The following is a 14189-nucleotide window of genomic DNA, read 5'->3' as shown; positions in this document are numbered from 1 at the left end:
TCTCTCTCTCTCTCTCTCTCTCTCTCTCTCTCTCTCTCGGTACTGTCTGCAGCTAAGTTTTCTCAGTTTTTAGACTTTAATATAATCATTAAGTGCATCAGCTGCTCTATTGTGTGCTGTTAATTGAGCATACATTTGTTTTCTGTTATCTTTACGAGCCCTTAAGAGTTTAATTTGGTTGCATCAGTCAGTTTTTTCAAAACTCCTTTAATGTCATGTTCTAAGATGTCTCTGTTTCCTAACAAATTGATTAAATCCAATTCTAAGTTGTGCTTCTCCAAGAGCAGCAATCCAACTGCTTGTCTCAAGAGTTTACCCCAAGGCTTATCCTGGTTTTCCTTACCATTTGAACAGCTTCCCCCAACTCTCACGGTAGGCTTTGCTAGATGTTTCTCCGACTAGCCTGATCACTCATCTTTCCCATCCTTCAAACTCTTGTGAAAGCAGGTGTACAGCTACCTGACATGTCATGTTCACTGAGTGCCTTTCAATGCTGTCTGCATCTCTGCTGTGCTCTTGTCAAGCCTACTGAGGGTAGTTTGGTTGCCCCGTTGACTGGTGTGTCTTTAAAGCATATTTTCTGAGTATATAATATTCTAGGTACAGTCAACTATTAGATTCACTTGTTATAAATATTTTGATTTAACCTGTTTGAAAGTCTGGGTCTCAAGTTCTGGTCTTACTTCACAGTATAGCTTAGGCAGTATTAGTGATAACACTGAAAGAGAAAAAAAAATCCAACTGACTTTAGTGGAGAGATTAATGTTTCATCTTTCAGTATCCCTGGAACTTTGAGATCAACTTATATAAAAGATGATGTGCAAATTATCAGTAAGCAAGGGTAGTTGTTGGAGAAATGAAAAACAAAACAAACAAACAAAAAAAACAAACAAAACTGAGAGCAGAACATTTTACAAATCTGAATCTAGAAACATTGACTCTCCAAATGTTAGCCAGAACGATACCACTTGTTGGTAGGACTATAAAACAGTACATCCTTGTTGCAAACACAAACTAACAAATAGAGTATTTTAACCATTCTCAACATTGAAGTAGAGAAATTGTCTCACATGCTAACAGACAGATTCCTGTGGGGCGTCTATAAGATCCTTTTGCAGATTTGTCACCGATGATGAACTCATTGTGGTATTAAATATAAAGAACTCAAGTGAACAGCAAATTTCCATGTATTTCATACATTGTATGGAATGTCCATGCGGTGAATGAATGTTCATACAGTGTATGAAATGTTCATACAATGAAATATTACTTAGCAATGAAAAGAATCAGCTACTGATTTACATCATGTGGATGAATTGCAGGATCTTTTGTCACCTGAGAGGAACCTGATGGGCATGTATAAAATGCATAATTCAATGTGTGCACAGCTGGAGGAGCTCCTCAGTGATAAACTCAGGATGGGGGCCATGTGTGCAGAGTGTGTGTGTGCTGACCACGGGAATGCTCTGGGTAAAGGAGATGCCCTGTAATTTGATCTGGGATGTGGGACTCTTTATTCCTCTCACACTTCACTGAATAATACCTACTAATATTTCGCCCTCTTGAAATAACCAGAGACTTTCTTGGTAAAATAGCAGTTACTGCTTCCATAAGAGCCAGTGGAGCAGAGGGTCAGAATAAGAAGTACTCTATTCGAAAGGCAGAAATAGGGGAAAGGATTTAGAAATTCAGAATGGACGTGTAAAAACTTTGGAAAATTGCAAAAACAAAGACGTAGTATGTGGAGAAGCAAGCTGGATACACTGTCCATCATGTAGGCTTAGCTAAAGCAAGATCCAAAACAAAAGAAACACAAGCAGGCAAGGGGAAGTAAAATCAACCCTGCTTGCACAGGACAGGATACATTACTATAAAGACCCCGAAGACCCTACCAGAACACTCTTTGATCTGAATACTTTCATTGAAGTATACCACGATACAACATCCATATTAAAAACTTAGTAGCTATATACCAATAATACATCACCAAATAGGAAATCTGGGAGGAATTTCATTCACAATTCCAGCACAAATAAAAGAAATTTAAGAAATAAAATAAAATAAAATAAAGGTAGCACTAAACTTAACCAAGAAGATTTTACCAAGTCTATACAATGGAAACCTTGAAGGACTGAAGAAAATATTGAGGAAGACAGTAAAAGATTGCTAAAAGGCTGCTTATGCTAATAGATCAGAATTTATACTATGAAAATGACTACATTACAAGAGCAATCTACATACTCAATCCTCCTCCAACAATAATCCCAGCAATAGTCTTCACAGAATCAAAACAAAACAAAACAAAAACAAAAACAAAAATCAAAAACAAAACAAAACAAAACAAAACACCAACCAAAACCGATCAGGTGGAAGCATAAAAAAAACTTTAGCTAGAAGAACAGGGCTGGAAGACCACAGTACCTGATCTCATATTATGTAATCATAGAAACAAAACCACTATGGTACCAGCAGTCATAAAAAAACAGGAAGTAGAGTAGATGACCCAGAAATAAACCTACACAATTAAAGCAATCTAATTTTTGACAAAGCTATAAAAAACCAACAAAAACCAAACCAACAACAACAAAACTGTACATCAAAGAAAAGACAGCTACTTTAACAAATAGTGCTAGAAAACTGGATTTTCATTTGTAGGCAGTGTGAAATTATATCCATAGCTTTTACCTTGAAAAATAAATAAATTTCAATAATGTAAGACCTTAAAGTTTATAAGTGTTAGAGGAAAATGGACCACACATTTCAAGGTACAGCATAAGTAGGGCAGTCCTGAAGTAGATTCAAATAGCATAGGAAATAAAGTCAAGAAATGATACATGGGATTATATGAAATTAAAAATGTATAAAGCAAAGAAAATGATCACTAAAGTTAAAAGTAGATTAAATAATAGGAAAAAAAAACATTGCCAACATAGCACATAGGATTAATAGCCAGGGAATAAAAAGAGCTACAAAAATTAAACATCAAAAATCTAACCAAAAATATGTGGACAAATGAACTGAATGGGAAGATCTCAAAAGAAGAAATACAAATAAATACCCCAAAATGATCAACATCTCAGCCACCAGGGCAACATATATTAAAACTTTTTCAGATTCTGTATCACCCATTAGAATGATTTTCTTTTTTTTTTTATTTAAACATTTTTTTATTAGATATTTTTTTCATTTACAATTCAAATGCTATCCTGAAAGTCCTCTATACCCTCCCCCGCCCTGCTCCCCAACCCCCCACTCCTGCTTCCTGGCCCTGGCATTCCCCTGTACTGGGGCATATAATCTTTGCAAGACCAAAGGCCTCCTCTCCCAATGATGGCCGATTAGGTCATCTTCTGCTACATAAGCAGCTAGAGCTCAGGGGGTACTGGTTAGTTCATATTGCTATTCCTCCTCTAGGGTTGCAGACCCCTTCAGCTCCTGGAGTGCTTTCTCTAGCTCCTCCATTGGAAGCCCTGTGTTCCATCCAATAGATGACTGTGAGCATCTACTTCTGTATTTGCCAGGCACTGGCACAGCCCCACAAGAGACAGCTATATCTGGGTCATGTCAGCAAAATCTTGCTGGTAGATGCAATAGTGTCTATGTTTGGTGGCTGATTATTGTATGGATCCCCAAGAAGACAGATGGTAGTGATGCTGGTGAGGATGCAGGGAAAGCGGAACTCTGTTCACAGTTGGTGGACATTTAAATTTGTGCAGCCACTAGGAAAATCAGTATGAAGTTCCTAAAATATTGAAAATAAAAAACTCCAGGACAAAGCTATACCACCCTTGGGTATATAACCAAAGGACTATATGTTGGAATGTCAGTGAGAGGTCTTGTATATCCATATACTCATGTTCATCACTGCATCAGTGGCTTAGGGAACCTCTTAGAAGATGAATCAGAAAGAAGCCAGGATAAAAGGAAAAAACCTGGGCAATGGCAACATGTTAACATGGAAAGAGGAAAATCTCACAGGTCCCCACCCTTTCATGAAAAACTAGAGGTAACTAATAATGGCTGTGGAGTGAGAAAGAATTTGCCTCTCAGAAATGAGCTCCCTTATTGGTTATCCAAACTAAAGTGGTTTACCTTGAAATGGTATACACACAAACAACAAAAAAATGACTTAGCTGACTGTACTTATATATTTGTCCAGAAATACATATGTAGCAAAAATAATCATGGAAGAAACCTACCAGTTTGAGAGTGTAGGGGGGCATGGGAAGAGAATATGGAATCGGTCATGGGAGGAGCTATAGGAAGCAGAGAAGAGAGGGGTGATGTCATTATTATACTTTAATTAAAAATATAAGAGAAAATATTAGAAACTGAGAAAAATAAAGTCTAAGGAACTGCATAGGATTCACTTTTGCTGAGAAAGTGAAACTAAAACAAAGCACTTACATTCCTTTTATCTTTCTGAATGCTAACTAGACTCTGAACATTGGGCACCTTCCGAGCAATTGAAGCTTCAGAGCTCTTACCTCCCACAAACAAGTCTCTGCAACTTTTCTTTGCTCTTCTAGAACCTTCACAGCATCACCTACTATTGCCAGCTAAGGCACAATTTATGTTGGAAAGCAAACCTCAAATTTCCCAAGGCTAATGTCTGATGGCAGCAGATGGTAATGGAAATAGTAAGAGAAAGATAAAAGAGAGCAAATATTGTATTCAAGTTAAAGGAGGGGAACCTGCCAGGATGTTTCTGTAAAAGGGCTTGCTTGGAGTTGAACAAAATGAAATGATCATCCATGGAGAAGTGGGTAGAATGGACGAAGAGGGCAATATTCATTCTCAACATGATTCTGTCATGCTTGTTGGGCTGAGGTGTTGAAATATACCCTAAGATGAGACATGTATTTTGCTTTCTCTGTGGGCTTTTATTTAGAAATGAGGATTCAGGTAAAATAGAGCACTCTACCTATAAAATAAGAACAATTCCATACAGTGTACGATCTTAATCAATAAAATGTATATCATAAGTAATACTATGGTGACATAAAACAGATTAGCTGTTACCTTGGGTCATACATTTATGGCTGAGGGCATATGCTATGGTGATGCTCCTGTGCTTAGTAACAATGGAAATGGTTGATACTGATAGAGAGTTGCCATGAAATTATGTATATACACACTGAGTGCCCCCGACTTACATGACTTACACTCCTTACTTTTTAAAATGATTACTTTTTTGTGTACTTAGATTTTTACATGTGTGCACACTTGTGTGGCATGGCTCGTATGTGAAAGGCAGAGGGCAACCTTTGGGAGTTGGTCGTGGAGATGGACTCAGGTCATCAGGCTACCCCTACACACAGAACCATTTTGTTGGCTGTCACTTAGACATTTATATGGGAGAACTGAGTAACTCATTGGTTGTATATCACCATAAAGCTGTTAAAATAGGAATTGTTCAAACCATATTGAAGTATACATGAAATTTAAAAAATATCTGAAATTGTATCATTTTAGTGTAACTACAGTTTATTTTTCCCTATTCATGATTATGTTGAAATTTAGCTTTATTATAGGAATGAAATTAGAGAAAATGTTTTACAAATTAGCATTTTCTATACACAGAACCACAAACTAAAATATAAGATAACAGCAAATCTTTATTATTTATAATTTATTCAAAAATAGGCTCGGCCATAATATGCTGCTGTATGGCAGAAAAACAGGGGATATTAGAATATCAAATGGATTTTTCTTGAAAAGTCTGTTTTAGAGACAAATAAGTCTTCTGAGAGAATCTTTGCATTGTTTTCCGAGTTTTTAAAAATTTACATGACAAATAATGTAATGGTTAATCTTGATTGACATCTTGATTGTCTTGGGGGATGAATATGAGAACTTTGAAACCTCTGGGCATGTCTGGGCAGAAATAGCTGTAGGATCATATCCTGATGGCTGTTTTAATTGCCACAGACCTGGCATTTGACTCACAAGGCAGTAGTGGCAGAACGGTGGGGGCTGAAAGTGGGTGAGAGTCTCTGGACCTCAGGGGCTGTACCTTGGAAAAGCTTATCTTGTCCCTGGTCCCTCCTTCTTACTCTGCTCCTTGGCTGCCCAGGGTGACTGAATGGCTTTCCTCTGCTGTGCTATTCAGTGTTCTATCTTAGCAGGCCCAGAAGTGACAAACAGATGAACATGGATGGAAACCTCAGAAATGGAGCCAAAGTAAATCTTTCCCTTTTACAAAGTGTTTCTTTCAAAAAGTGTTTCAGGTATTTGTCAGAGTGACAAAAAGTGACTGATAGGAGGCCCTTTCGTTGTTTATTTCTGTGACCCAGACACCTGCCCTTGACAAAGCCTGTGTCATGTCCTAGGAGGAATATGGTCACCAAATGGCTGTCACTATTTAAATGTAACATTAATTACTCTTGAAAGACAGTGACAAAGCTTTCCTAGATATTTGTTCTGCCATTGTCCAGACTGGGAACCTCAGAGTAAAGTGTGTTGATACCTACTGGCTTCAGAACACATGCTTGAGTGTTAGTTCCAAATTAAATACTGTTGGAAGCTTCAGTTTTCTCCATCCAATGGGAAAGTTATAAACCATAAGGTTATGTATGTTCTAAATCTTAAAAATGTAAAGAAAGAGTCCTGGAGGACTTTTGGGCATACTAAAAAGCACATTAAATATTTGTTCTTACCCTTATACTCCATGAATAAAGACAAAAGATATTCAATTTAAATATAAATATTTGCCAAATCATTGAATTAAATTGTGTTATATATGACACAGGAAGTTTGTGATCAATTATTATCTTAAAACATCTTAAATACACTTTTGAATATAAAATAATCAGAAATTCTAGAAAACAGCAAATAAGTATATAGATAATCTCTCTAAGCTTGGCGTGAAAACAAAGATATAAAGGGAAACAGTAAAATTTAAATACCCAAGGGTATAAATGTATACATAGGAGTTACTCTAAACTCTATTGAAAGACTACAATAAGGAAATACTTGATTTATAGATGCTTGGCAATCTAGGTATATATAAGATTTCTATAAACCAATGTGACTCCAACAAAGATGGGGAAAGGCCATAAGCAACCAACACAAGAATGATAAAGCAGAATAAATACTCATGTGCAAAACTTGCTTAATTACTAACTGTGAAGTGTCAATTTATAAATGATATTAGTTTTATCTATATATTTTCCAAAGACAAGAGTTATGTATAGAACATATAACAAGATAGATAATCTCATGAGCCCTAAAACAAATTCTAGCTATTTAGAAACATGAAACTATACACGGTGTTTTCTCTGACAAAGTAGAATTATATTTAAAGTTATCAGTAGACAAATGATAGAAAACATTTGTTTCAGGTATCTGGGAGCCAAATACCACACTACTAAATCATGTGTAGGTCAAGAAGAGGGACCAGAGGGAAGAAAAATAAACAGAAGTAAATGAAGATGAAAAATAAAACATACCAAAAGTCATGGAATTTTGCTAACACTTTACCAATATTAGAAAGAGGAAAAGGCTTCTAATCAGTAATGTATGCTCCTGCTTCAGAACATAGGAAAAGAAGAGCAAGAGATTCAAAGTGGAAGGGAGGAAACAATACATATAAATTGAAACCAACAATACTGAAACAAAATGATAAAAATCAAAGAGATGGTTTTTCAAACTGTCCAGTAAAGTTTGCTATCTTCTAGAAAGATGGACAAGGAAGAAAAAGGACAGATCACCAGTATCAGAAATGAGATTAATAACATCTGTCTGCACTCCAAAGGTACCTATTTGTAAAGTATCTAAACAGCTCTCCAAAGATTGATTTAGTGACCTTGTTTAATACCTGGAAAAACATAAATAATTAAAACTTGCAGGAAAAGTAATAGAAATTTAAAAACTACCAGAGAAATTAAGATTACAATAAAAAACCCTCAAAATAAAAATCTCTAAGCTCAGGTGGGTTTTCAGGAGGCTTAGATTGGTTATTTAAATATTAAACAAAACCAATTTTATTCAATCTCTTCAATACAATAGAAAATGACTTCCCATTTTATTTATTTTTTTTCTGAAGCTAGAATTACTCTGTTTTCAAAACCTAATAAAGGAGTACAAAAAAAGGAAAAGCATAGACTAATATTTCTGTTGAGCACAGAAACAAAATCTTGAATGGAATTTTATCAAACCAAGCCAGTGATGTACGAAAAGCATTATGCAGTATGACTAAGTAGAGTCTATTCTATCTACACCAAGGCCCCCCAACACTGAAAAACAGTCAGCACCATCCACCATGTTAACAGGCCACAGAAGGTAAAATCTAGGAGCACATCTGTTGATGCTAGAAAAGCACTTAATAGATTCCAACATCCACTCAGACTTGCAGTGTGCCAGAAATAAACAAACATCATCTCTATGATGCAGAGCACTGTAACATTAAACAAGCAAGTTTCCATCAAGGAGTCTACTTAACAGTGAAAGACCAATTGTGTCTTTTTGTTTGAGATTGGTAAAGAATTCAGGTAAGGATTAAGGCTCATATGACATTTATTATATATAGTTCTGGAAATGCCTTAAAAAATAATAGCCACAAACTGGAAACAATCAAATGTTAATGGTAACTCTCCGCCATAGAACACCACTTAGCAGTGATAATCACTATGCTAAGTGCTGAAGCAGCTTGGATAGATTTCAAGGATCCATTGCGTAAGAAAAAGGAGCAAATCCACAAAACTGAATGTTTATATGATTCTGTTCACATTACATTGATGAAATGATAAAAGTATGGATATTAGAAATGGATTGGTAGCTTTCAGGAGTTGAGAAAGGAATTGAGGGTTGGAGGACATGGGTGGAGCCATTGAGAACAATTGAAGTATCCTGTGGAAAGTGCTCTTTCTGTGTCCTGTATGAACACCAACATTCTGGATCTACTGTTGTACTGTCGATTTATAGAATGTCACTGTTGGGGCAAACTGGATAAAGGCTCCAAGGAATCTTCCATCATTTTTTTTTTGGACACGTGATCCTGCTATTATCTCAAAATAAATTTTAATTAAAAATACAAATCATAATAAATGTTATGAAAAGTGGACTTCTCAAGCACAATTTTTTGAAATAACAGATTGGTTTAAAATTTGAAAGGAAAATATGACAGTAGCTAGCAATTTAAAAATTGAATGTGTTTTGATTTACTGCTCTCCTTTTAGGGATTTCATCTTGAAATTAATTCCTTCATAATGATGCTCATTTCTTTTTTTATTTAGTTTTTTTTTATTAGATATTTTCTTTATTTACACTTCAAATGCTATCCCGAAAGTTCCCTATAGCCTCCCCTAGCCCTGCTCCCCATGATACTCATTTCTACTCTCTGCATCACAGAAACTTTTCTTTGCATCAGACAGATACTGTTACAGAGACGCACAAATGATCAGAATGGAGCCCAGTCCAAACTGATAGACTTACAACATAATTCTTGTGCCTAAGACTCAGGGATTATTGCGGAAGGGGGTTGAGAAGATAGTAAGAGCCCAAAGCAGGGGATTTCTCTGACTGTGTCTCCTAGACATGTCAGAGAAGATATGCCCACAATGTCTAACCAACATGGCTTCCTGAACATGACCTGAAGAGGATAACACCAACAGGCAGGCTAACAGGAATGGGGGTGAGCTCAGGAGGCCTCAACAATCTATGAAGAACTCCAGGCAGCTAAGGACTCCTGAGAGAGGGAGAATCTTCCTCAGGCAAGGGAACACCAGTCAGATATCCAATACCAAGTTATCAGCCCTGGAAGCATACAGATGAGTATAATGTTCTACAGGCTGACCAGGTTGCACTTACGCAACACACACGCACACACGCACACACGCACAAAATTAAAGAAAAAGAAGCTGTAAATATAAAAAGAGCAAGCTGAGAGTACATGAGAAAATTTAAAAGAACGAAAGGGAAGTAAAAATTATGTAATTATATTAGAATCTCAAAAAAATTTAAAAGAGCAGATGGGGAAAATGCTCATTTTAGCATTCAATGTATACATCCAACGGCATTTTAAATTATAGACAGATAACCGTGCCCATCAATAGGTATAGGGTTTTCTCTTATACTAATATAAATGAACATTTTGTAGTCATTTCAGAGAAGCATGCAAACAGAAATAACTAGATAAACAAAAATGACCTACAATCAGATGAACACAGCAAGCTCTGAGCAACACTTCACATTCTTGTAACATAAGCTATCTACACCTTGCACAAGAACAGGAGAAAGTAACAGAACCAATGGAGATCAAGTTGTAGCTCGTTCTCCATCACCCCCACGCTGGGGCTGGAGTATGAAGGGAAGATAGGAATCCATTACTCGCTACTGGATATAGTTCTGGATTATTCTCTTTTTTTAAAAAAAAACTAGATGCCTGTATGATGAAATATGATCATGAAACAGTGTGTCACAGTAATAGGCCTTTACAGTGGAAGACATACTTTTCCCATCCATAATTTAACTAGCAGGCTTGTGAGGTAGGTAAACAAGTGTGTGAAATGAGAAAATGGGGTTTCCCAAAGACCATCTTCTTCCCTGTGATATTCCAATGGGAAGGGACAGAATCTAACACTCCATGCATCTTCTAGGCTAGCTCCATGCTTAAGCTGTGTATTACTTTTGCTCACTCATACTCTGCTTTTTCTAGTGAGAAGTACTCCTTCTCGTCCTTTCGCTCTGCAAGCTGTCAATCAAATCCATGTCTTTCCAAGAGTTTATGGAGTAAGAATGACCCCTCCTACAAAAGCAAGGTAGGTCCTTGCTTTTGATCAAGGAGACCTTGGGTAGTGTTGCAGGCTGGACCCACAATTCTTTTTAATTTTCTCCCCAGTGAAGTGGAATGTAGACCCCTGGTTTTTGTTTGTTTTGTTTTGTTTTGTTTTGTTTTGTTTTTTATATTATTTTTATTGGATATTTTCTTTTCATTTTGTGTCACATATTTTAATGGCTTATGTCTGAGTGTTGATATTTTCTTTATTTACATTTCAAATGTTATACCTGTTCCTGGTTTCCTCTCTGAAAAACACCCTCCCCCTATATCCTTCCCCCTCCCCCTGCTTCCCAACCAATCCACTCCCACTTCCTGGCCCTAGCATTCCCCCACACTGGGGCATAGAGCCTTCATAGGACCAAAGTCCTCTCCTCCCATTGATGACCGACTAGGCCATCCTCTGCTACATATGCAGCTGGAGCCATGAGTTCCACCATGTGTTTTCTTTGGTTGGTGGTGTAGTCCCAGGGAGCTCAGGAGGTACTGGTTAGTTCATGTTGTTCCTCCTATGGGAGGAACTTCCGCTTTGTAGGTCCTTTCTCTAGCTCCTTCACTGGGGGCCCTATGTTTGGTCCAATGGATGGCTGTGAGCATCCACCTCTGTATTTGTCAGGCACTGGAAGAACCTCTCAGGAGACAGCTATATCAGGCTCCTGTCAGCAAGCATTTGTTGGCATCCACAACAGTGTCTGAGTTTGGTGGTTGTATATGGGATGGATCCCTAGGTTGGTCAGTCTCTGGATGGTCATTTCTTCAGTCTCTACTCCACACTTTGTCTCTGTAAGTTCTTCCATGGGTATTTTGTTTCCCCTTCTAAGAAGGATCGAAGTATCCACACTTTGGTCTTCCTTTTCTAGAGTTTCATGTGGTTTGTGAAGTGTATGTTGAGTATTCTGATCTTCTGGGCTAATATCCTCTTATCAGTGAATGCATATCATGTGTGTTCTTTTGTGATTGGGTTACCTCACTCAGGATGATATCCTCCAGATGCATCCATTTGCCTAAGAATTTCATAAGTTCATTGTTTTTAATAGCTGAGTAGTACTCCATTGTGTAAATGTACCACATTTTCTGTATCCATTCCTCTGTTGAGGGACATCTTGGTTCTTTCCAGCTTCTGGCTATTATAAATAAGACTGCTATGAACATAGTGGAGCATGTGTCCTTACTACATGTTGGAGCATCTTCTGGGTATATGCCCAGGAGTTGTATTACTGGGTCCTCAGGTCCAATATATACAAAGAATTCAAGAAGTTAGACTCCAGAGAAACAAATAACCTTATTAAAAATGGGATACAAAGCTAAACAAAGAATTCTCAACTGAGGAATACCGAATGGCTGAGAAGCATCTAAAAAATGTTCAACATCCTTAGTTATCGGGGAAATGCAAATCAAAACAACCCTGAGATTCCACCTCACACCAGTCAGAATGGCTAAGATCAAAAATTCATGTGACAGCAAATGCTGGCCAGGATGTGCAGAAAGTGGAACACTCCTCCATTGCTGGTGGGATTGCAAGCTGGTACAACCACTCTGGAAATCAGTTTGGCAGTTCCTCAGAAAATTATGCCCCTATTTAAAAGGAGCAACTCAGTGGTTTGTTATGTAGCTTAATGTCATCTTCAAGGTACAAATGAAGGAAACAGTATTAACACAGCTAAAAACACAATCACAGAAGGACACAAAATTCCTTTATCCTTAAATGGGGGACTATATTCCCTGGAGTGAAATCTCACCAGAGAACTAGTGATGAGTTATCAGATCCTTACCATGTAAGGATCATTGTCAAAAGCCATTTCTATTGCTACTCTTTATTTTTTTCTACCAGCATTGGCTTTTCTGAGATCTTGTTAAAGGGGGACTCCACTGAGTACCTTACCCCAGCTACGCAGAAGCGAAGTGAGTTCTAGGCTAACCTGTGCTACATAGAGTCAGTGCTTCACAAGAAGGGGCGGGACGAATGAGAGAGGGAGATGATTCAGACACTGTTAATATCTTGTGTGACCCTGAACTATCATCAATTTGACCTCACACTAAGATTTTTTGGCTAATGTCTGCTTTTTCTTATGTTAATCATAAGGGTAGGTTTTTCTATGCAGTTAAAGAATTAAGACCAAAATTTGAAACCTGATCAATGGTTGTTCTCCTGTTTATGATCTTTCACTTGAAATTATCTGCTAGGCTGACTTCCTATGAATCATACCTCAAGGGGAAGAAGGAAAGCATTTCACTGTATCTTTTGTGCATGGAGAGGGTTCTCTTCATTTAACCTTCCTGAACGACCCCTGCAGCAATCATTTCTTCTGCTGATGGGGGCATTCTGCTGCTGTTCACGCCATCTTCCAAGTCAGTGGGTGGCATTATAGTGTATGCATTCTCTCCTTCTGGTGGTTTAGGGGTTCAGGGGTGGGGTAGATGTCCTCTAAAGAGGCCAGAGCTACCTCTGAGATGAGATTCTGAAAATTAGATGAAAGGGTTTCCATCCTAGCAACCCTTAAAAAATACATAGAAACACATCTGTCCCTTATTTTTTCAGCTTGCTTCATGGTGAGTCACTCAAGTTCTTAAAACCATACAATTACACATGCTAACAGCAGGGGAAAAGAGTAGATAATAAACCTGGCAGGGGTAGTTTAACCAAACCATGTGTATCCATGGTTTATATCAATAAGGGCGACTTAAGAATTCTTTTAAGGTACGTGTGCATACATATATGCATACATGCATAATAAAGTTCCCAGACAAAATGCTTTAAAATTATTTGTATACACTCAAATGTATGAACACACACACACACACACACACACACACACACACACACACACACACAGACACACACACACACACACACACACAGACACACACATCTACTGTCTCTAGTACGTTTAAAGATGAATGTAAATGGTATGTTTTTGAAAAAATGTGGAGTGACTAATGACATAGAATAGAGGTAGAATTCACTCTTATGCCCTAGGTTACTGCACTCTCATTGTTTGATAAATAAATGTTTCCTTCTGTGAAAATTATAATAAAAGAAATTAAAAAGTTTACAAGCCAAAGAATTCTGGTGGTATATAGAATATTGGTTTCTTAAAAGAAAAAAAAAGAATAGTCTTGCTTATCATATACACATGATTTCACATGACACTTTTATTTTCTAAACTCCCACTATATAATAAAAATTTTAATATGTACAAGTATATGCACATACACACACGCACAATTGTAATTTGTTCTGAAGCCAAGATATCTAGAGAGTAAAACATGATGGAAGATTAGCTATATGCTGTGAACAAGTGAAGGCATAGAACTAAATATAGATGACATATCTCTCGGGAGAAGCAGTTTACACAGCACTAGGACCCAGGCTGCTTCTTCAAGGCCTCTAACCTTTCAGATGTTAGGAGAT

This window comes from Mus musculus, chromosome 1 (genome assembly GCF_000001635.26).
Source record: "Mus musculus strain C57BL/6J chromosome 1, GRCm38.p6 C57BL/6J".
In the NCBI taxonomy this organism is placed as follows: Eukaryota; Metazoa; Chordata; class Mammalia; order Rodentia; family Muridae; genus Mus; species Mus musculus.
Note: the sequence above shows the minus strand (reverse complement) of the source record.